The 21720-nt window shown below is 48.6% G+C and overlaps 1 protein-coding gene across 1 annotated transcript in view; it reads left to right on the top strand.

Annotated features, from left to right (window-relative positions):
- Window positions 1-498: 498 nt before the first annotated feature.
- LOC137547666 (broad substrate specificity ATP-binding cassette transporter ABCG2-like) overlaps window positions 499-21720 on the top strand; it is a 228864-nt gene continuing 207642 nt past the window's right edge. The window contains exon 1 of the mRNA XM_068271110.1: window positions 499-711. The gene's annotated coding sequence lies outside the window, so the exon portion shown is untranslated. The remainder of the gene's footprint in view (window positions 712-21720) is intronic.

Below are 21720 nucleotides of genomic sequence, written 5' to 3'. Positions count from 1 at the left end.
TTCCCTGCAAGCGTTTTAAAATACGCTTCAGAACTGCTCTGGTGTGCACCAGCCCTCTTACATTATTGTCAGATCTGACAAGATTAGCTGCATGCTTGTTTCTGGTGTTATTCAAACACTAATCTACTGAAGCCAAATACATCAACAGGACATCAAAACCAAATAAATATGGCAGTCTCCATATTCTTCTCACTCCAGTTGTCCTATAATCTCATTTTTTTTCCATAAACCAAACTTAAAGGATTTATGCCTAGAGAAGTGATTGCGTGGTTTCACATCACATCCATATTCCTTTACAGGTACCTATCTGTAGATCGTAAGCAGTTCTTATATAATGGAGAGCAGGCAGGAGCTTGTTACCTCGAGTGCTCCAGCCTGCGTGTAGCTCTGATGTATTCTGACTGTAATGTGATACAACAAGACGGCCCTCAATCTGTAACCCCTTCAGTGAATTTCAGACCGATCATTTCCACCGCTTCTTACCGGCTGAAGCAAAACAAAAGGTCCTTTGATACACCTAGAGCTTTCCTAGAATTCACTCTGCTTATTGGTGAACGGATCCTACGACGAGACAGAGGTGACATTGTGCAGCGGGCACTTCAGGGTTAACAGTGGAAATGATCGGCGTCCTGCTGCTTGTTATAGCACATTAAGTTTCCGGAGGTCCTGTGTGCAATTCCTCTTTCTAGCAACATGGCTGCCTGCTCTTAGGTAACGTGTATTTATTTGCCTGTATCTCTTGTGTTCAACGTGTCATTTGAGGAACATTAGTAGCAACAAATGTCATTCTTTTAAATGATGGTAGAAACGGCTGGAGGATAGCATTATGTTTATAGAGCGGACACATCCTGTATCTGGGCTGCTGTGTGCATGATGCTAGGGAATGGACACTCACATATTGCTTCAGGCTGCTGTTTCCAGAAAAGGAATGGAGTTGAACATTCCTGCAGTGTGAAAACGTCCAGTGTGGGCTTATGATGGGTTCTGAAGTAAAACTACTTATATAAGTCTGCTCTGTGATGTGGTATTGCACTGCAAGGCGCACAGTGTTTAGAATACTCAAGGTAACTGAGGGCTGGTTCACACAATGACATTACAAAATGGTCTGCCTGTGGATCGTAACAGAACGGATCCAATATTAATCTATGGATCCATTCACATTTGTCCGTTCAAATGGATCTGTTCTGCACGATCCGCTGAAGAGACCGCAAGTTTGGTACTGCAGTGATCTCTCAGCGGAGCCCAGCACAACGGAAACACACTGAAGCACTGCATTGGGGGCAATGAGGAACGGATCCTAAGGGCTTTTTCACATCTAGGACGTTTTGCAGGTTTTTTTTTTTTAAGCGCCGACTATTTTCAAAATCTCCCTAAAAGCGCTTGTGCAATGATTCCCTATGAGAGTGCTCACAACTGAACGGTTTGTTTCCGATCTGCTCAGCAAAGCGCTGCCTGCACCATTTTTTTTGGGCGATTTTGCTATAATGGAAGATATAGGAAAAGTGCAAAGCGCTCACAAAATCGCTTTGTGCGGCGATTGCGTTTGCGCTTTTAAGAATAAATACACTGTATTTATTCTTTTCCGGGTCAAAGAGTTCACTTCCGGACTTGCATCAGGAAGTGAAAAAAAACTGTAAAAAATCGCTGTACACAAAATCGTAGTGTGTAGAGATTTTGATTTTTAGATGTGAACAAAGCCTTAAAGAGAATAATAAATCTCGCTTCAGAGCTCATAGTTAGCAGGGGCATGTGTGCCCCTGCTAAACCGCCGCTATCGCGCCGCTAAACGGGGGTCCCTTCACCCCCAAACCCACTCCCGCAATCGTTGGTCGTAGAATTGGTCGTTCCTGGAGGCAGGGCTAACGGCTGCAGCCCTGCCTCCAGTCGCGTCTATCAGACGCGCATCACCGCCTCTCCCCCGCCCCTCTCAGTGAAGGAAGACTGAGAGGGGCGGGGGAGAGGCGGAGATACGCGCTGACAGACGCGCGTGGGGCAGGGCTGCGGCGGTTAGCCCTGCCCCAACCAGGAAGAATCAGAATCTTTATTTCGCCAAGCAAGACTGGGTCGTGCCCGGAATTGGGCTTGGCACGTACAGGGTACTGATACACAATATAGTTACAGATACAGGACAGGACATGCAGTAGGAACAGAACTTACAGAATACAGAACATTATATAACCTTTATGCAGAGGGAGACAATGTGGCATAAGTTACAATACAAAAAAACAACCGAATGGTATGCTTGAGCTGGAGCGCCGTCTATGTGCAGAGTGCTACAGTGCGTCATGGTATTGTGGGGTGGGGATGGGCATTCCTATGGAGAGAGTTCAGGAGGTTGACAGCCGAGGGAAAGAAGCTGTTCTTGTGTCTTGTGGTCCTGGTGTAGATGGATCGGAACCGAAGCTTCCGGCTCGAGGGGAGCTGACTAAAGGAGCGGTAGCCTGGGTGCGAGGGGTCGTTTGCGATCTTTAATGCTCTGGTGTTCAGCCTGGAGTGGTAGAGGAGGTCCAGAGTGGGAAGTGATCTCCCGATGATCCTCTCCGCAGATCTGATGACCCTCTGCAGTTTGAGCCTGTCGCTGGCGGAGGAGCTGGCGTACTAGACCAGGATGGACGAGCACAGGACGGATTCGATTGTGGCTGAGTAGAAGTTTGTCAGAAGTTTTTGGGCCCCACCGAACTTTTTCAGTTGCTGGAGAAAGAAAAGTCTCTGTTGGGCTTTCCTCTGTGTTGAGGCAGTGTTGGCGTTCCACCTCAGGTTGTTGGAGATAGTTGTGCCCAGTAGGCGGACACTGGGAACTCTTTCTACTTCCTTGCCGTCAATGTGGATTGGAGGTGGGGTAGAGGCGCGCCTCCTGAAATCAACGATCATCTCTACTGTTTTCGCTGTGTTTAGGACCAAACGAGGGGATGCGCTGCACGGAGGGGGATTTGGGGGTGAAGGGACCCCCGTTTAGCGGCGGTTTAGCAGGGGCACACATGCCCCTGCTATCTATGAGGTCTGAAGCGAGATTTATTCTCGCTTCAGACTCTCTTTAACACACTGGCTAAAAAATGGATCGTTCTAGCCAGCCAAATCCACTTTGGTGATGTGGTCTGGGGGGATATGGGGAAACGGAATGGAAACGTATCTGTTTTCACAGATCCGTTTACCACTTAGGCTTCCTGCACACTGCAAATCTGATTTGCGATTCCGATTCCGCTCTTCAAAATCCTGATTTTTGCCTGAATGCTATCAACAGAAAAACGCAGCATGCAGTAACGATTAAATGGATACCCAAAGTGTCATGTGACATGATGAGATAGACATGTGTATGTACAGTGCCAAGCACCCAAATAACTATGCTGTGTTCCTTTTTTATTTTCTCTGCCTGAAAGAGTTATACATCAGGTATGTAAGTGGCTGACTCAGTCTTGACTCAGACAGGAAGTGACTACAGTGTGACCCTCACTGATAAGAAATTCCAACTATAAAATGCTTTCCTAGCAGAAAATGGCATCTGAGAGCAAGAAAGAGATAAAAAGGGGAATTTCTCATCAGTGAGGGTCACACTGTAGTCACTTCCTGTCTGAGTCAAGACTGAGTCAGCCACTTACATACCTGATATTTAACTCTTTCAGGCAGAGAAAGAAAAAAAGGAACAGCATAGTTGTTTGTGTGCTAGGCACTGTACATACACATGTTTATCTCATTATGTCACATGTCACTTCAGGTATCCTTTAAAAATCGGAATTGGATGTAAAAAAAGCAATTAAGAATCGCAATCGTGTGCAGGGAGCCTCAAAGTGAACCTGAAGATGCTTCTAAAAAAACCAAAGTTTTGCTTACCTGGGGCTTCTGCAAGCCCCCTGCAGCCATTGTGTGCCCGTGCCGTCCTGGAACAATCCTCCGCTCCCCCACCGCGGCTGAGCTTTGGTACTGCCGACTTGTACGTCGACGGCCACTGCACCTACACAGCCCTGGCGGTGCACATCCTCACTTTCGTTCACGTCAGCGTCCTGCGCATGCAGAGGAAGATATTTCTCTTCCTGTGCATGCACAGGACGGCAACGTGAGGGAGAGCGAGGATACGCTGCCAGGGATGTGCAGGTGTAGTGACTCGAAAACGAAACTTAGCCGCAGTGGGGGACGGGAGGATTGCTCCAGAACTGTGCGGGCACAGGGCAGCTGCAGGGGGCTGGCGGAAGCTCCGGGTAAGTGAAACTTTTTGTTTTAAAGAGCCCCAGAGATTAGAGAATCGCTGTATTTTTACTTACCCGTTGCTTCCTCAAGCCCCATAAGCATGGATGTGTCCTTCACCGTCCGGCGGCAGTCAAATCCCGGTAAGCGGCTCAGTCTGACTGAGTGACGTCAGCCAGGGGCTTCTGCGCTTGTGCAGAAGGTCTGCCACTGACGTCACTGAACCGATTACCGGGGAAGATTGCGGCTGAATGGTGGTGCTGAGGAGAACGGTGAGGGACACATCTGTGCTTATGGGGCTGGAGGAAGCGCCGGGTAAGTAAAAAAATACAGCGATTTTTCTCATCTCTGGGTATCTTTAAGTATCTTCAGGTTCCCTTTAAAGGACACCCGAAGTGAAAATAAACTCATGAAATAAACTATTGTATCTATCTTCCTTTTCCTAAAAATGACTTTTTAAGATATTCCAAAGTTTCATTTTATGTTTAAATGTCCTTTTTAAAAGACTTACGAGGTGACATGTGACATGAGATAGACATGTGTATGTACCGTGCCGAGCACACATAACTATGCTGCGTTCCTTTTCTTCTTTCTCTGCCTGAAAAAGTTAAACATCAAGTATGCAAGTGACAATTTCTGTCTGGGTCGGGACCGGGTCCTCACTGATTAGTAATTACAGCCATAAAACATTTTTCTGTCATTAAATGGCTTTTAAGAGCAGAAAAGAGATAAAAAGGGTCAATAATTCATAGATTTGAGCTCTGGCATACTGCAATGAATGTGTCATTGAGCAGAGACAATGAAACAGCAAAAACTTAAATACTAGATTTAAATATAAAACTGTGGGATAGCTTATAAAGTCATTTTTAGGAGAAGTAGGATAGATAATTGTTTTTCTCAGAAGTTTTTCACCTCGTAAGTCCTTTAAGTTTAATTGTTTAATGAATGTTTCATTGAGCAAAACCAATAAAAGTATGCCAGAGCTAAAATCTGTGAACTATTAACACTAAAGGCCCATACACACGTCGGATTTTAGCGAACGACCCGTCGTTTGAACGTTCCGTCGTTCGGACGTTTTCGCGTCAAATCCGACGTGTGTACAGACTATCGGGCGGATCGCTGGAAACCAGTCTTATCACGCGAATGATAGTCTGTACACACGTCGGATTTGACGTGCGAACGACTGAACGACGGGACGTTCAAACGACCCGTCCAGAAAAATCCGACGTGTGTATGGGCCTTTAGTATCTCTCTCCTGCTCCCAGAAGCGAGGGTCACACTGTAGTCACTTCCTGTCTGAGTCAATCACTGAACAACTCCTTCAGGTAGAGAAAGAAAAAAGGAGCACAGCATAGTTATTAGTGTGCTTGGCACTGTACATACCCATGTCTACAGTGGGTTGCAAAAGTATTCGCTGCCCCCCCTTGAAGTTTTCCACATTTTGTCACATTACTGCCACAAACCTGAATCAATTTTATTGGAATTCCACGTGAAAGACCAATACAAAGTGGTGTACACGTGAGAAGTGGAACAAAAATCATACACGATTCCAAACCTATTTTTACAAATAACTGCAAAGTGGGGTGTGCGTAATTATTCAGCCCCCTGAGTCAATACTTTGTAGAACCACCTTTTGCTGCAATTACAGCTGCCAGTCTTTTAGGCTGGTTTCACAGTGGGACATTACAGGCGCACGTTAGAGCAGCCTGTAACGCACCCCACCGCAGAGCAATGAAAAATCAATGGGCTGTTCAGTGCCCACGTTGCGTTACATAGTAACGCTGCGCCACCAGACAACGTACTGCATGCAGTACTTTCTAAGCGGCAGAGCCGCGTTAGACTGCTTGCACATGCTCAGTAACGTTGGGGAGGAGCGGAGAGCGGCCAGGCACATGGCTAATTAATATTCACTGCACTCAGTGACGTGCAGTGTTTACTTCCTGGAGCGGCCGCTCTGTGCAGCGATTGGCCGGCGGGACCACGTGATGCCGCATGCGCACAAGAGTACGCATCACGGCATTACGGACGCCAGAGTGAGCTGCACAACGCGGCTCACTTTGACGTCCAAAGCAGGGAGCACCAGGCGTTGCGTTAGGGGCACGTTATGCGACCATAACGTTCCCTAAAACGCAACGTCCTGGTGTGAAACCAGCCTTAGGGTATGTCTCTACCAGCTTTGTACATCTAGAGACTAAAATCCTTGTCCATTCTTCTTTGCAAAACAGCTCCAGCTCAGTCAGATTAGATGGACAGCGTTTGTGAACAGCAGTTTTCAGATCTTGCCACAGATACTCGATTGGATTTAGATCTGAACTTTGACTGGGCCATTCTAACACATGGATATGTTTGGTTTTAAACCATTCCATTGTTGCCCTGGCTTTGTTTAGGGTCGTTGTCCTGCTGGAAGGTGAACCTCCGCCCCAGTCTCAAGTCTTTTGCAGACTCCAAGAGGTTTTCTTCCAAGATTGCCCTGTATTTGGTTCCATCCATCTTCCCATCAACTCTGACCAGCTTCCATGTCCATGCTGAAGAGAAGCACCCCCAGAGCATGATGCTGCCACCACTATATTTGACAGTGGAGATGGTGTGTTCAGAGTGATGTGCAGTGTTAGTTTTCCGCCACACATAGTGTTTTGCATTTTGGCCAAAAAGTTCCATTTTGGTCTCATTTGACCAGAGCACCTTCTTCCACATGGTTGCTGTGTCCCCCACATGGCTTGTGGCAAACTGCAAACCGGACTTCTTATGCTTTTCTGTGAACAATGGCTTTCTTCTTGCCACTCTTCCATAAAGGCCAACTTTGTGCAGTGCACGACTAAAGGTGCGTACACACGCCGGACTGGAGGCAACGACGGGTCCGTCGTTACCTCCCGCTGGGTGGGCGTGGCAACGACAGTCCGGCGTGTGTACGCACTGTCGGCGGACTGATACGGCTGCTTCTGAGCGATCCGCCGGGCGTACACACGCCGGACTGTCGTTGCCACGCCCACCCAGCGGGAGGTAACGACGGACCCGTCGTTGCCTTCAGTCCGGCGTGTGTACGCACTTTAATAGTTGTCCTATGGACAGATTCCCCCAGCTGAGCTGTAGATCTCTGCAGCTCGTTCATAGTCACCATGGGCCTCTTGACTGCATTTCTGATCAGCGCTCTCCTTGTTTGGCCTGTGAGTTTAGGTGGACAGCCTCGTCTTGGTAGGTTTACAGTCGTGCCATACTCCTTCCATTTTTGAATGATCACTTGAACAGTGCTCCATGGGGTGTTCAAGGCTTTGGAAATCTTTTTGTAGCTTAAGCCTGCTTTAAATTTCTCAATAACTTTATCCCTGACCTGTCTGGTGTGTTCTTTGGACTTCATGGTGTTATTGCTCCCAATATTCTCTTAGACAACCTCTGAGGCCGTCACAGAGCAGCTGTATTTGTACTGACATTAGATTACACACAGGTACACTCTAGTTAGTCATTAGCACTCATCAGGCAATGTCTATGGGCAACTGACTGCACAGAGACCAAAGGGGGCTGAATAATTACGCACACCCCACTTTGCAGTTATTTAATGGTAAAAAATGTTTGGAATCATGTATGATTTTCGTTACACATCTCACGTGTACACCACTTTGAATTGGTCTTTCACGTGGAATTCCAATAACTGATTTATGTTTGTGGCAGTAATGTGACAAAATGTGGAAAACTTCCATTCAGACCATTCAGCCAATCGCAAAGCATTTTGCTGTAGATGGTGATATGATTGGACAACTGTTCCCCATGAGGTTTCCTGCTGGGTCCCCTAAAGTAGAATAGCACCTGCGGCACTGCATTGCACCACCTATTCGACGTTCACAGTGCAGCGGGTGAGTTGTGGTATAACGGTATGCAGTGTGTTACCGCAATAATGTACCAGTTAAAGAGTACTTCCACGGAAAATGGACAGAGCCTGTAATGACAGGCTCTGCCTGCATGATGCAGGATTGGGGGGGGGGGGGAGGGGGTGCAAAGTGAAATACTCACTTGTTCTGACCTCATCCATTCAGGCAGGTGTTTGCTCTGCCTCCCTGTCAGAAGGGGATTATTAAATTGCCGCCAGGGCATTTTGCATGCCCACCTACGATGGCATCCGGCCCCGCACCCTGCTCATCAGCCACCAATCGGGATACTGCTGCTGCATCCTGATTGGTGTCTGCTAGCAGGCCACAGCCACGCAGGTGGAGGTTTTCAAAGACTTTGGCAGTCTTCAGAAACATTGCTGCAGCCACACTGCAATATTGTTACACTATTGTAACAATATGTTTCATTATTGTAACAAAGATGTTATAACTAGCACTGTATATTTTGCACGTGGAGACAACTTTGTATGCCTGAAACTGTAACTTGAGTCATTTGTAAGTAGGGGGGTGTCTGCTAACAGCAATATATAGATAAAGGAAATGTTTCTGATGCTGAAACCAGGAAAAGTACTGTAAGAGTGGGTATTCTGAATAACTTACTGCATTGAGAAATTGATGACGATTCAATTGTACTGTGTGTCATTACAGTGCCTTTAAGACAGGGGTGTCAAACTTAAATACAAAGTGGACCGAACTTGAGCTGTGGGACCAAGTCATGGGCCGACCTCAATGTCTGGTGGCCAGCTCTCTCCCTTACAGAGTTTCCTGGTGTCTAACAGCCACCCTCCATCTCCTATAAAGTTCCCTTATTTTTATTGGCACTCCCTCCCTCTCTCCATCTATACAATACCCTGAGGTTTAGTGGTCCTCCCTCCCCTGTACAGTTTCTTGGTGTTAAGTGGCCCCCTCCTACCCCTATACAGTTCCCTAGTATCTAGTGCTGTCCGCCTCCCCATATGGCGTTCCCTGGTTATCTGCAAAAGCCGCTCCATCATTGTTGGCATTCCTCCTCCCATCTTCATAGACACAGAGCAGGGCACTCGACTTTTGCCAAGTGATGCATTTGCTCAACATTGGGGCCACACAGCCTCACCTGCAGAATCTAGTTCTATCCTGGCAGGCAACACAAGTTGAGGGGAGATTGTGCTTGTGTATGCACCCTTAGGTCTGTTTAAAGAGAGTCTGAAGCGAGAATAAATCTCGCTTCAGACCTCATAGATAGCAGGGGCATGTGTGCCCCTGCTAAAACGCCGCTATCACGCGGCTTAACGGGGGTCCCTTCACCCCCAAATCCCCTCCGTACAGCCGGGGAGCGCTTCCGCATTGAGGCAGGGCTAACCGCTGCAGCCCTGCCTCCCGCGTGTCTATCAGACGCGTACCTCCGCCTCTCCCCCGCCCCTCTGTCTTCCTTCACTGAGAGGGGCGGGGGAGAGGCGGCGATGCGCTTCTGATAGACTTGCTGAGAGGCAGGGCTGCAGCCGTTAGCCCTGCCTCCAGGAAGAGAAAATCTACGACCAAGTTGACGACCAAGTTTTGCGAGGGTGGGTTTGGGGGTGAAGGGACCCCCGTTTAGCGGCGTTTTAGCAGGGGCACACATGCCCCTGCTAACTATGAGCTCTGAAGCGAGATTTACTCGCTTCAGAGTCTCTTTAAAGGGAATCTGAAGTGAAAATAAACTTATGATATAATGATTTGTATGTGTTGTACAACTAAGAAATAAAACCTTAGGAGCAGAGACCGAAGTCTGATATTGTTTCCAGTACAGGAAGAGTTAAGAAACTCCAGTTGTTATCTATGCAAAAGGGCTTCACTAATGGTGGGAATAGGCGGTGCATTTCTGCGGCTCGGTTATGCCGCCGGATGGATTCCTGCGGGCGCTTCTCTTATCGGAAATTATCACGTCGGAAATTATCAATCGAGCCATCTAATGGCTCGATCCAGCCACAGAAACGCACCGTCTGTTCCTAGCATTAGGGCCTTTTTCCACTACACAGCTGCAGGGGCGCCTCTAGCCATTTTGTTACTCCAGGCGAAAAAACCTGTGGCGCCTCCCCCAACCCCCCCCCCCCCCCCCCAAGAAAATAATCGTAATGTGGCAGTGTTTCACCAAAAAATAATTGTAATGCGGCAGCGTTTCACGAGAAAATACACTTATTGCGGCAGTGTTTCACCAGAAAAATACACATAAAAGCGGCAGCGTTTCACCAGAAAATACACAATGCGGGCAGCGTTTCACCAGAAAATACACATAAGCAGGGCTCCACTTCCATGAGGCACAAAGGGTGACAGATGGAGGCACACAGGGCGACATAGGGAGGCACAGAGGGACAGAAGGAGGCATGAGGGTCAGAAGAAGTCACTAAAGGAGGACAGAAGGAGGCACAAGGGAACAGAAGGAGGCACACAGGGACACAAGGAGGCACAATGGGCAACAAAAGGAGGCACAATGGGGGACAGAATGAGACACAAAAGAGAACAGAAGGAGGCACAAGAGGACGGAAGGAGGTACACAAATGGGCAGCGGGCGGTACAGGGGGACAGTAGAAGGCATGAGGACCAGAAGGAGGCACAAAAAACGACAGGAGGTGCAGGGGGACTGAAGGAGGCACACAGGGGGACAGAAGGAGGCACAAAGTGAGGCAGACCGGAGGCACAATGGGGGACTGAAGGAGGCACAAAGGGGGCAGAAGGAAGCACGATGGGGGACAGAAAAAAACACAAGGGGCAGAAGGAGGCACAGGGAGACAGTAGGAGGCACAAAGGGGAACAGAAGGATGCACAAAAGGGTGACAGAAGAAGGCAGAGGGAAGTGTAAGGAGGCAAAGGGAGACAGGAGGCAGAGGGGAACAGACAGAGCCACAGGGAAACAGAAGAAGGCACAGAGGGAAAGAGGAAGGCGCAGGGGGCAGAGGTGGCACATGGGGACTGAAGAGGCACATGGAGACCGAATGAGGCACAAAAGGAGACAGGAGGCACATGTGGACAGAAGAAGGCTGAGTGGGACTGAAGGAGGAACAGGGGGCAGAGGTAGCACAGGGGGATAAATAAATGCACAAGGGGACATAAGTAGGCACAGGTGGACAGAAGGAGGCAGACTTGGCACAGGGAGACTGAAGGAGGCAAATGGAGACAGAAGGAGGCACAAAGGGGGACAGGAGGCATAAAGGGAGAAAGGACAAACTGGGTCAGACATGGCACAAGGGACAGAAGGAGGCACAAAAGGAACAGAAGGAGGCACAAAGGGGGAAAGGATGTATAGGGGACAGAGGGACACAGTGGCAGCTGCCTGCAACGTACGCTAAGCAGATGCAGCAGAAGCAAGTAATAGAACACCTGTGGGGGCATGGCTTAGTCGGGGTGTGGCTTCATCCAAGGGCGTGGCTTAATCCAGCAACATGGTGCCCCCAGGACCAATGGCACTCCAGGCAATGGCCTGTACTGCCTATGCCTAGAGGCTCCCCTGCATCCATATCAGTCCGGGATTTTGGACGCTCAAAAAAAAAAAGATAGGCTTTTCTAAGTACACTTCAATGGTAAATGGAATGCAAACTGGTGTACTGTGTTACTGATTCGGAACCCACGGCTATCAACGTGCAAGCCCCATAGTGATTTTATTGCATCAAGTTGCGATGATATTGTAAATCGCAAATTGCTAGTGATTTTTAAATCGCTAGGGTTGTTACTTGATCATAGAAATCATGAGAAGTATTTTCCACTATAGTGATTCGATTTGGAAATCGCAAACTCTTTCTGGAGCGATTATTATTATTATTTTTTTTTTTTTTGATAGTGCAATGCGAATGAAAAATCACAATCGCATAACAAAATTAATGAAAAATTGCAGTCGCTGGCATTTGTGATTGCGATTGCTAGTGAAAAAGGGCCCTTAAGGTGGCCATACATTAGCCGACCAACCAACCAATTGACCATCCAATTCTATTATTATAATCGAATTGGATGAAGATTGGTGCTGCCAAGTGCATGCCCGACCGACAAAGCGACCAATTTCGGGACAGAAATTGGCCGCATGTTCGATCGCGCATGCTGGAAGATGTCAGGCCGGAGTTGGTTGGTCGGGTGTGCGGCGGTACGGCGGTCGATTTGCGAACAAGCGACGAGATGAAACCCCCCCCCGCCGCTGCCGCCACAATGTATAAATGTATGTAGTGTGTGCATTTATACATTACCTGTCTGGTGTCAGCCTCCACGTGGTTTCCGTCCATCTCGCCGGGTTCCGCATACACGCCGGCGGCGCATAGCATCTGACGTCAGTATATGTATGCGTAGCGTGTATGTGGCTGTTACCCAGCGAGATGGATGGACACCGTGCGGAAGCTGCTACAGGACAGGTAATGTAGAAATGCACACACATTACATACATTTATACATTTTGGGGACAGCGGCTGGGTGGAACGCGGCAGGCTCAGCCGATTCCCTGATGATTTCATGCTGAAATTGGATGAGAATCGGCCTGTAGTGTATGGGCAGATTCGACAAAGAGACCAATTTATCTCTAATCAGATTTGATTAGAGATAAATTTGTCTCTTGGTTGAATCTGCCCATAATCTTCTAATGTATGGCAAGCTTTAACTCTTCGGCAAGTCGCAGAGAGCTTAGTCTTCTGAAGCTTATCTCAATTGTCTGTCACTGTATTATTATTTTTTTCTGCAGAGGAAAGTTCAAAAGATCCTTAGCCTGTGAAATCCTTTAGAATACTTAGTGTAGTGTGTAAACTGCAAATATTAGAGAATGATGCAATGTTATAAAAAAAACTATATAACTGAAATTAAAAATATAAAATAAAAAATATAAAATATTAAAAATATTGCTACTAATGTTAATTAATTGCGAAGAGAAGTTTAACCCATTCAGGTTCCGTCGTTTTCACGTGAGAAATGTTCACTTCCCATTCATTAGCCTATAACTTTATCACTACTTATCACAATGCACTGATCTATATCTTGTTTTTTCCGCCACCAATTAGGCTTTCTTTGGGGGGTACATTTTGCTAAGAGCCACTTTACTGTAAATGCATTTTAACAGGAAGAATAAGAAAAAAATGGAAAAATTCATTATTTCTCAGTTTTCAGCCATTATAGTTTTAAAATAATACATGCCTCCATAATTAAAACTCACGTATTGTATATGCCCATATGTCCCGGTTATTACACCGTTAAAATTATGTCCCTATCACAATGTATGGCGACAATATTTTATTTGGAAATAAAGGTGCATTTTTTCCATTTTGCATCTATCACTATTTACAAGTTTAAAATAAAAAAAATATAGAAATATTTCATCTTTACATTGATATTTAAAAAGTTTAGACCCTTAGGTAAATATTTACATGTTGTTTTTTTTTTATTGTAATGGTTTTTTTTTTTTTTTTATACTAAAAATTTTATTAGGGTACTTTTGGGAGGGTGGGAGGTAAACAATAGATATATAATGTAAATGTGTGTTTAATTCTGTTTTTTTTTTTTTTTTTCATGTGTAGTATTACTTTTTGGCCACAAGATGGCGGCCATGAGTTTGTTTACATGACGTCACTCTAAGCGTAGCACGCGCTTAGAGTGACTCATCGCAGAGGGAACGGCCAGAAAAGGCGCAGCTTCCGAGAGAAGCTGTCGCTTTTTCAGCGGGGGAGAGGAATCAATGATCGGGCTCCGTAGCCCGATACATTGATTCCTTGGCTACCGAATCCGCGGCCGGGAGTGCGCGTGCACGCGCACGATCGGCCGCGGGGGCGCGCATGGTTCCTGGACGTAGAAACTACGTCCAGGAACCAAAATAGGTTAATAAATGTTAGCACTTGTCTAGGATGCAGGGCATGCATTTTTCAGTCTGACAGAGGCGGTGTATGCCTGTGCGATTAACCATTCAATTGCAACATGTGTTTAGGGACGCGCAACCTCCCCCCCCCACACACACACACACACACACCTTTTTTTAACTATTAATTGATTATCCGTTCTACACCACCAATTCATTATGTCATAATTTTTTTTTTTCCGCTGCTGTGTCACTTTTAAGATGGTTGAATTCAGTCTGTCAGCTGCTCTTGTGCACCTACTGGGTGCTTGTTTCGCTCAGAAAGAGCAGTGGACAGGTGACCCCACCCTGAGGTCATGCGCAGAAGTGACATGTCTCATTTTTCTGCTCTAGAGTAACACAAAAATGTATCAAGCACTCACCCTGGTGATGCTTCAAATGCTGCCATTTTTCTGCGTATAAATTGCACCTGAATGGCACTCATGGCCAGAAGCGGGGAAGCTGAACTGCTCCACAAGCGTACAGTTCAGTTGTCCATGTAAAACGGGCCGAAGGCTTTGTTCACACATAAAAAGGTGTCCAGTCCTGTCAATTTTTGACAGTTGGAATCAGTTTTGTATGGGTTTCAATGGCTCTGTTCACATATAAAAGGTGTACATTTCTGGTCCTGTCAGGTAAAACTGATGCAAAACGGACAGGACTGGACTGGAAATTTTACAGACTTCTGTGTGAACCGTGCCTCAGGGCTGGGGCCCACTACAAGGCGTGAAGCGCAGTCGCTAGCAATTTTGTGGTGGCACTTTGCAAGCGATTTTTGGAGCGATTTCCCTGCTCTGATACATTAGAGTGGAAACGCTCCCAAAATGCTGCATATCCTGCAATTGCGATTTGCCTAATCACAGTCACTCTAGTGGAATCTGCCCCTTCCATTTACATTGGTAGAGCATTTAGGGAGATCTCTAGTGATTGAAAGTAATCCCTAAACACTCTAGAGGGGTTCCAGCCCTTAGCACTGTCATGGTTTAGGAAGCCAATTCATCTATCAGTATGTTTTTGGGATGTTGGAGGAATCCAGAATGTCCAGAGGAAACGTGTAAACTCTGAGGCCTAGTGCACACCGGAGCGTTTCCGCTGCGGTTTGTGATCTGCTTGCGGGTGCGGATCCGCTAGGGTAATGTATTTCAATGGGCTGGTGCACACCAGAGCGGGAGGCGTTTTGCAGAAACGCATACTCCCGGGCTGCTGCAGATTTTGGATTGCGGATGCGTTTCTGCCTCAATGTTAAGTATAGGAAAAACGCAAACCGCTCTGAAAAACGGCACTTCAGAGCGGTTTGCCAGGCGGTTTTTGTTACAGTAGCTGTTCAGTAACAGCTTTACTGTAACAATACATGAAATCTACTATACCAAAACCGCTACACAAAACCGCAAAACGCTAGCTGAAACGCTGCAGAAAAATAAGAAAAAGCGTTTCAAAATCTGCTAGCATTTTGCGGATCTGCTAGCGGTTTTTGGTGTGCACTGGGCCTGAGAGGACAAACAAACTTCATACATTTATATTAAGGTTTTTCTATTAACTAGTTGCCGACCGGGTCACGCCGACGGGCGTGGCCGTGGCGGCAGCCCCAGGTCTGCCTAACGCCGATTGGCTTAAAGTCCTGGGGCTCTGTTTTGCAGGAGATTGCGCGCAGGCTGCGCATGCATCTCCTGCTTGGTGGGCAATTCGCCGCTTGGGAGACTGCTAGACGGCGAAACCGCCGTCTATTTACCTGTACAGTGCTGCGACCGAAAGCACCGCTGTACTGGGCACAGCCGTGTGACGCGGCTGTCACCCTGTGGGACACAGGAGCGATCCGCTGTGATAGGCTGAAGCCAATCGCTGTGATAGACTGGCCAGGGGAGGGAGGGAGGGTAATATAAATAATTAAAAAAGCACAGAAATGTAATTAAAAAAAATACAATAAATATTTATAAAAAAAACAAACAAACCTGGGGTCCATCAGAGAAAAGGGGGGGAAGGGGGAATCACCTGTGTGCTGTGTCGTGCAGCCCTGCAGCTTGGCCTTAAAGGGGAACTGAAGAGAGAGGTATATGGAGGCTGCCATGTTTATTTCCTTTTAAGCAATACCAGTTGCCTGGCAGCCCTGCTGATCTTCTGCCTCTAATACTATTAGCCATAGCCCCCGAACAAGCATGCAGTAGATCAGGTGTTTCAGATCTGATAAGACTACCTGCATGCTTGTTTCTGGTGTTATTCAGATACTACTGCAGAGAAATAGACGAGCAGGGCTGCCAGGCAACTGGTATTGATTAAAAAGAAATAAATATGGCAGCCTCCGTATATCTCTTACTTCAGTTCCCCTTTAAAGGGAACCTAAACTTAGAGGGATATGGATGTTTCCTTTTAAACAATAACAGCTGCCTGGCAGTCCTGCTGATCTCTTTGGCTGCAGTAGTGGCTGGATGACACACCTGAAACAAGCATGCAGCTAATCTAGTCCGACTTCAGGCAGAGCACCTGATCTGCATGCTTGTTGAGGGGCTCTGGCTAAATGTATTAGGGCTCGTTTCCACTATCGCGAATCCGCATGCGTCCAACGCATGCAGATTCGCACATGGTATGCAAGTGGATGGGCCTGTTTCCACTGTTGCGTTGGTGATGTGCGTTTTTTTCAGCGGTAAAAAAACGCACAAAAGAGCCAACGAATTCGCCTGCGAGTGGAATGCATGCGAATCGCCGCTAATGTATTTAATAGGAAATTCGCATGCGGCTATGGTATGCGAATTTTCATGCGAATTCGCATGCGAATTCGCATAGGTACCAATGTGATTCAAACAGGCAGTGACATGGTTAAATTCGCATATACCCTCACCTATGCGAATTCGCGGCAAAAAACGCATGGGAAATCGCATCCGCATGCGATTTCATCAGCGGTGGAATCCAGGCGATTCCGCACCGCAATAGTGGAAACAAGCCCTTAGACACAGGATCAGCAGGAGAGTCAGGCAACTGGTATTATTTCAAAAGGAAAAATCCATATCCTTCTCAGTTTAGGTTCCCTTTAAAGCTGCAGTGGCCTATTTAACAAAAAATGGGCTGGTCTTTAGGGGGGTAACGCACTCGTTAGTGCATACTGTCTGAGAAGTTGTGGTGTAAGGCAACAGGGAGATCTTTGCAGACCTGTGAATATACCATCGCTGTGCACTTATGCACCTATTAATGTACAGACTACAGTAATATAGATAATGATTAGTTTATTTAACTGTGTACTCCTTGGATAGCAGAATACGCAGTGAACCTAGAGGTGGATGTACTACAATAGTAGAAGACCATGTGAGGTTTTACTCCTGTCAGTCAAGAGCAGAAAAATGTGGCTGCAGTGACCAAAATATTGCAAAAAAATTGATTAGTAAAAGTGTACCTGAGGTGACCAAACGGAAGCCTCTGGATCCTGCATAGGCTTCTCCTGGCCCCCATCATTGCCCTGCGCAGTCCACCAAAAGAAATCTGTCAAGACCATGTCTGATTTGTAATTATGACCATGCTCCCCATCATGCATGAGTGCAGCCATAGCCGTGCGGGCACAGTAAATACACACTCATGCATGAAGAGGAGCGTGGCTGCGGATTTCAGGAAGGTCATGGGCGGTCGCAGTAGGGACGACGAGAAAACAGGAATCCTCTGAAGGAAACAGAGGCTTCCCTCTACCTAGATGAGTGTCTTTTTGTTTTTTTGACCGAGGTTCACCTTGGTTCACTTTAGTTTGTGGCTGCAGCTCTGGCGCTTTGAGTCCACCAGGAGAAAAGCACAATATAAATGTTCTGTGTCTTGTCTAAAGAATGAAAATATAATAAATCTCCCTTATGTTGAGGTGAGCAGATGGTATGGTCAGATTTTAACATAAACAGAATGAATCCATAGACTCCGCCAGCCTTGTATCAGCAGCCCAGGCAGGTGATGGCTTAGGACAGCGGGCTGTGTCCCATCACCACCGCCGACCATCTGGCTGCATGCCTGGAGGGTTGGAGCGGGAGGTATGGAGTGCCCTGAATGTTTGCGGCCGCCCGGGTGCAGTGCCGGGGGGGGGGGGGGGGGGGGGGGGAGAACTATCATGTCACCCTACTCCTCCACAGTGCTGCTGCTGTGGAAGAAACCACTGCACACTCGCTTTCCCTGGCTCTGGGCTCCATCAGACGCTAGAGCTCCAGGTCCATGCTGTCTCTTTTCCATTGCTGCTCACAGAGGAGACAGCGTGGACCTGGAACTCTAGCATCTGATGGAGCCCAGAGCCAGGGAAAGTGAGTGTGAAGCGGTTTCGTCCGCAGCGGCAGCACTATGTAGGAGTACAGTGACAGGAGGGGTCCCCGATGTGCGTTTACCATCCCACAGCAGCCTGTGGAGGCCACGCCACCCAGCACACCATGTAGCGGCAGCCCATCACCCACCCCACAGCAGGCCATGGAGTCCACCCTCCCACCCACAGCAGCCCGTGGAGCCCACCCACCTACCCAAGAGCAGCCCATAGAGCCCTCACACCTACCCCCCCCTACCCCAGAGCAGCCCATGGAGCCCTAACACCCACCGACCCACCTACCTTACAGCAGCCCACCCACCCACCTATCCCACAGCAGACCACCTTCCTACCCACCTAGAACCTACCCCACAGCAGCCCACCTACCACACAGCAGTGCACCTTCCCACCCCACAGCAGCCCATGGAGCCCACCAGACAGCAGCACATGGAGCCCACCCTACAGCAGCCCATGGAGCCAGCCCACCCCACAGCAGGCTATGGAGCCCACCATCCCTCTGACACCACATAGCAGCCCAAAGAGCCCACCCGACCTCCCTCCCACCCCACAGCAGCCCATGGAGCCCACCTTCCCTAGCATCCACCCCACAGCAGCCCATGGAGCCCACCCTTCCAAAACAGCCCATGTAGCCGACCCAGCACAGCAGCCCATGGAGCCCACCCACCCCACAGCTGCCCATAGAACCCACCCACCCCACAGCAGCCCATGAAGTCCACCCTTCCAACCACCCCACAACAGCCCATGGAGCCGACCCTCCCATTCACCCCTCCCAGAGCAGCCGATGGAGCCCACTCACCCACCCCACAGCAGCCCATGGAGCCCACCCTCCCTAGCACCCACCCTACAGCAGCCCATGGAGCCCACCCTTCCAACCAACCAACCACCCCACAACCCCATGGAGCCGACCTTTAACACCCACCCATTCCAGAGCAGTACATGGTGCCTACCCTCCCTAGCGCCTACCTCACAGCAGCCCATGGAGTCCACCCTCCAACTCCACAGCAGCCCATGGAGCCCCCTCCTACGCTCCCACTCCACAGCAGCCCATGGAGCCCCTCCCACTCAATGGCAGCCCATGGAGCCCCCCCTAACACCCACCTCACAGCAGCCCATGGAGCCCCCCTAACACCCGCCCCACAGCAGCCCATGGAGCCCACACTCCCTAGCACCCACCCCACAGCAGCCCATGGAGCCCACACTCCCTAGCAACCCACCCCACAGCATCCCATGGAGACACCCTCCCACCCACCCCGCAGCATCCCATGGAGACACCCTCCCACCCACCCCGCAGCATCCCATGGAGACACTCTCCCACCCACCCCACAGCATCCCATGGAGTCACCCTCCCACCCACCCCACAGCATCCCATGGAGTCACCCTCCCACCCACCCCACAGCATCCCATGGAGTCACACACAGCATCCCATGGAGTTACCGTCCCACTCACCCCACCCCATGGAGCCACCCTCCCACAGCAGCCCATGAAGCCACCCTCCCACCCCACAGCAGACCATGGAGTTACCGTCCCACTCACCCCTCCACAGGAACCCATGGAGCCCCCTTCTACCCTCCCACTCCACAGCAGCCCATGGAGCCCCCCCTAACACCCACCCCACAGCAGCCCATGGAGCCCCCCCTAACACCCGCCCCACAGCGGCCCATGGAGAGCGGCCCATGGAGCCCACCCACCCCACAGCAGCCCATGGAGCCCACACTCCCTAGCACCCACCCCACAGCAGCCCATGGAGCCCACACACCCTTGCACCCACCCCACAGCAGCCCATAGAGTCCACCCTTCCACTCACCCCACAATAGCTCATGTAGCCCTCACTCCCTAGCACCCACCCCACAACAGCCCATGGAGCCCACACTCCCTAGCACCCACCCCACAGCATCCCATGGAGTCACACACAGCATCCCATGGAGTTACCGTCCCACTCACCCCACCCCATGGAGCCACCCTCCCACCCCACAGCAGACCATGGAGTTACCGTCCCACTCACCCTCTCCACAACAACACATGGAGTCACCCTGAATTCTCTTGCCAGCTACTGTCTGTGGAGGGGGAGGGAGTGGGGGTGACCGTAATCTGTCCCCCAATTTGTCATTAGCTGTCTGGAGGAAGAGGGTTGTTAATCTGTTGCCCTATCTGTCATTAACTGTCGGGGGGGGGGGGGGGCAGTTTGCGATAGACAAGCAAATTTTGGTCTGCAGTTTGGGCACTCTGCCCCCAAAAGGTTTGCTAACACTGGCTTAGGATATGGTATAATGGGAGATATATTGCATAAGGGCCCATTCACACTTAGAAACGCAAAATGCCGGCAATTTTTGCGGGAGTGATTTTTTTTTTTCCCGCAGAAATGCATCATCAATCACTGGACAATGCAGCGATTTCTCCGCAATCGCGTTTAGCGCTTCTATAGCATTGAAATGCGATTGCCGGGAAAACGCCTGAAAATGGTGCAGGCTACACATTTCCGTTTTGCGATTTTGGGTGATTTGTGGCAATTAGCGCAAATCACCCAACTAAGAACGGGCCCATAGACTTATTACACTAGCGCTTTCAAAAGCGCTATCGTTTTAGTGTTTTGACGAAATCGCCAGCAAAACACTCAAGTGTGAATGGCCCCTTAGTGTTCAATAGACCTACAGAAACTGTGATACAATCGTGACAGCATGAGCCAGAATCATGGGGAATGTCAAATCATTAAGGTTGTTTTAAAGACCATGGGAGGCCCAACTTAGTTTAGGCTACTTTCCCACCAAGACGTTGCGTTTTAGGGGACGTTATGGTCTCATAACGTGCCCCTAATGCAACGCATGGTGGTGTTGAAGCTGGACATCAGATTGAGCTGCGTTATGCAGCTCTCAAAGCAGCCGCTCCAGGTTAGTGATAGGAAGTCCGGTCTTTTTAAAGATTCGGATCATTTAAATCGGATCATTGAAAAGAGCCGGATCTTTGAACCGAATCATTTGAATCATTTTACTAGGGAAGCAGACTGGGTGAAATGACTAGCAGGACAGGACTATCCCTGCACTGTACATTCTGTATGGCCTGGAACACACCAGAGGAGTTTTTCTGAGCGTTTTGAGTTTTTCAATCTGCTGCTAATGTTATCCTATGTGTCTGTGCACACTGGAGCAATGAGGTTTTGTAAAAAAAACCCATAGCATTACATTGGGAAGAGCTTTTAAAACCTCTAAAAGCTCTTCCCAATGTAATGCTATGGTTTTTTTTTTACAAAACCTCATTGCTCCAGTGTGCACAGACACATAGGATAACATTAGCAGCAGATTTAAAAACGCAAAACGCTCAGAAAAACTCCTTTGGTGTGCACCAGGCCTATGTTCTTGTTTCTTCCAGACAGACATCCACTGTGAACTGAATCTTTCATTGTGATGATCCGGATGATTCGACTCACAGAAAAGATCCGGATCAAATGAACGATTCGTTCATGATCCGGACAACACTACAGTACCACCACGAGTCACCACAGTGCAGTGAATATTAATTAGCCATGTAGGAGGAGGAGGAGGAACAACACCTCCTTCTCCAACATTACTGAGCATGTGCAA

This window comes from Hyperolius riggenbachi, chromosome 1, assembly GCF_040937935.1.
Source record: "Hyperolius riggenbachi isolate aHypRig1 chromosome 1, aHypRig1.pri, whole genome shotgun sequence".
Taxonomy (NCBI): domain Eukaryota; kingdom Metazoa; phylum Chordata; class Amphibia; order Anura; family Hyperoliidae; genus Hyperolius; species Hyperolius riggenbachi.
The sequence above is the reverse complement of the archived record's forward strand: the minus strand, read 5'-3'. Positions and strand labels throughout refer to the sequence as shown.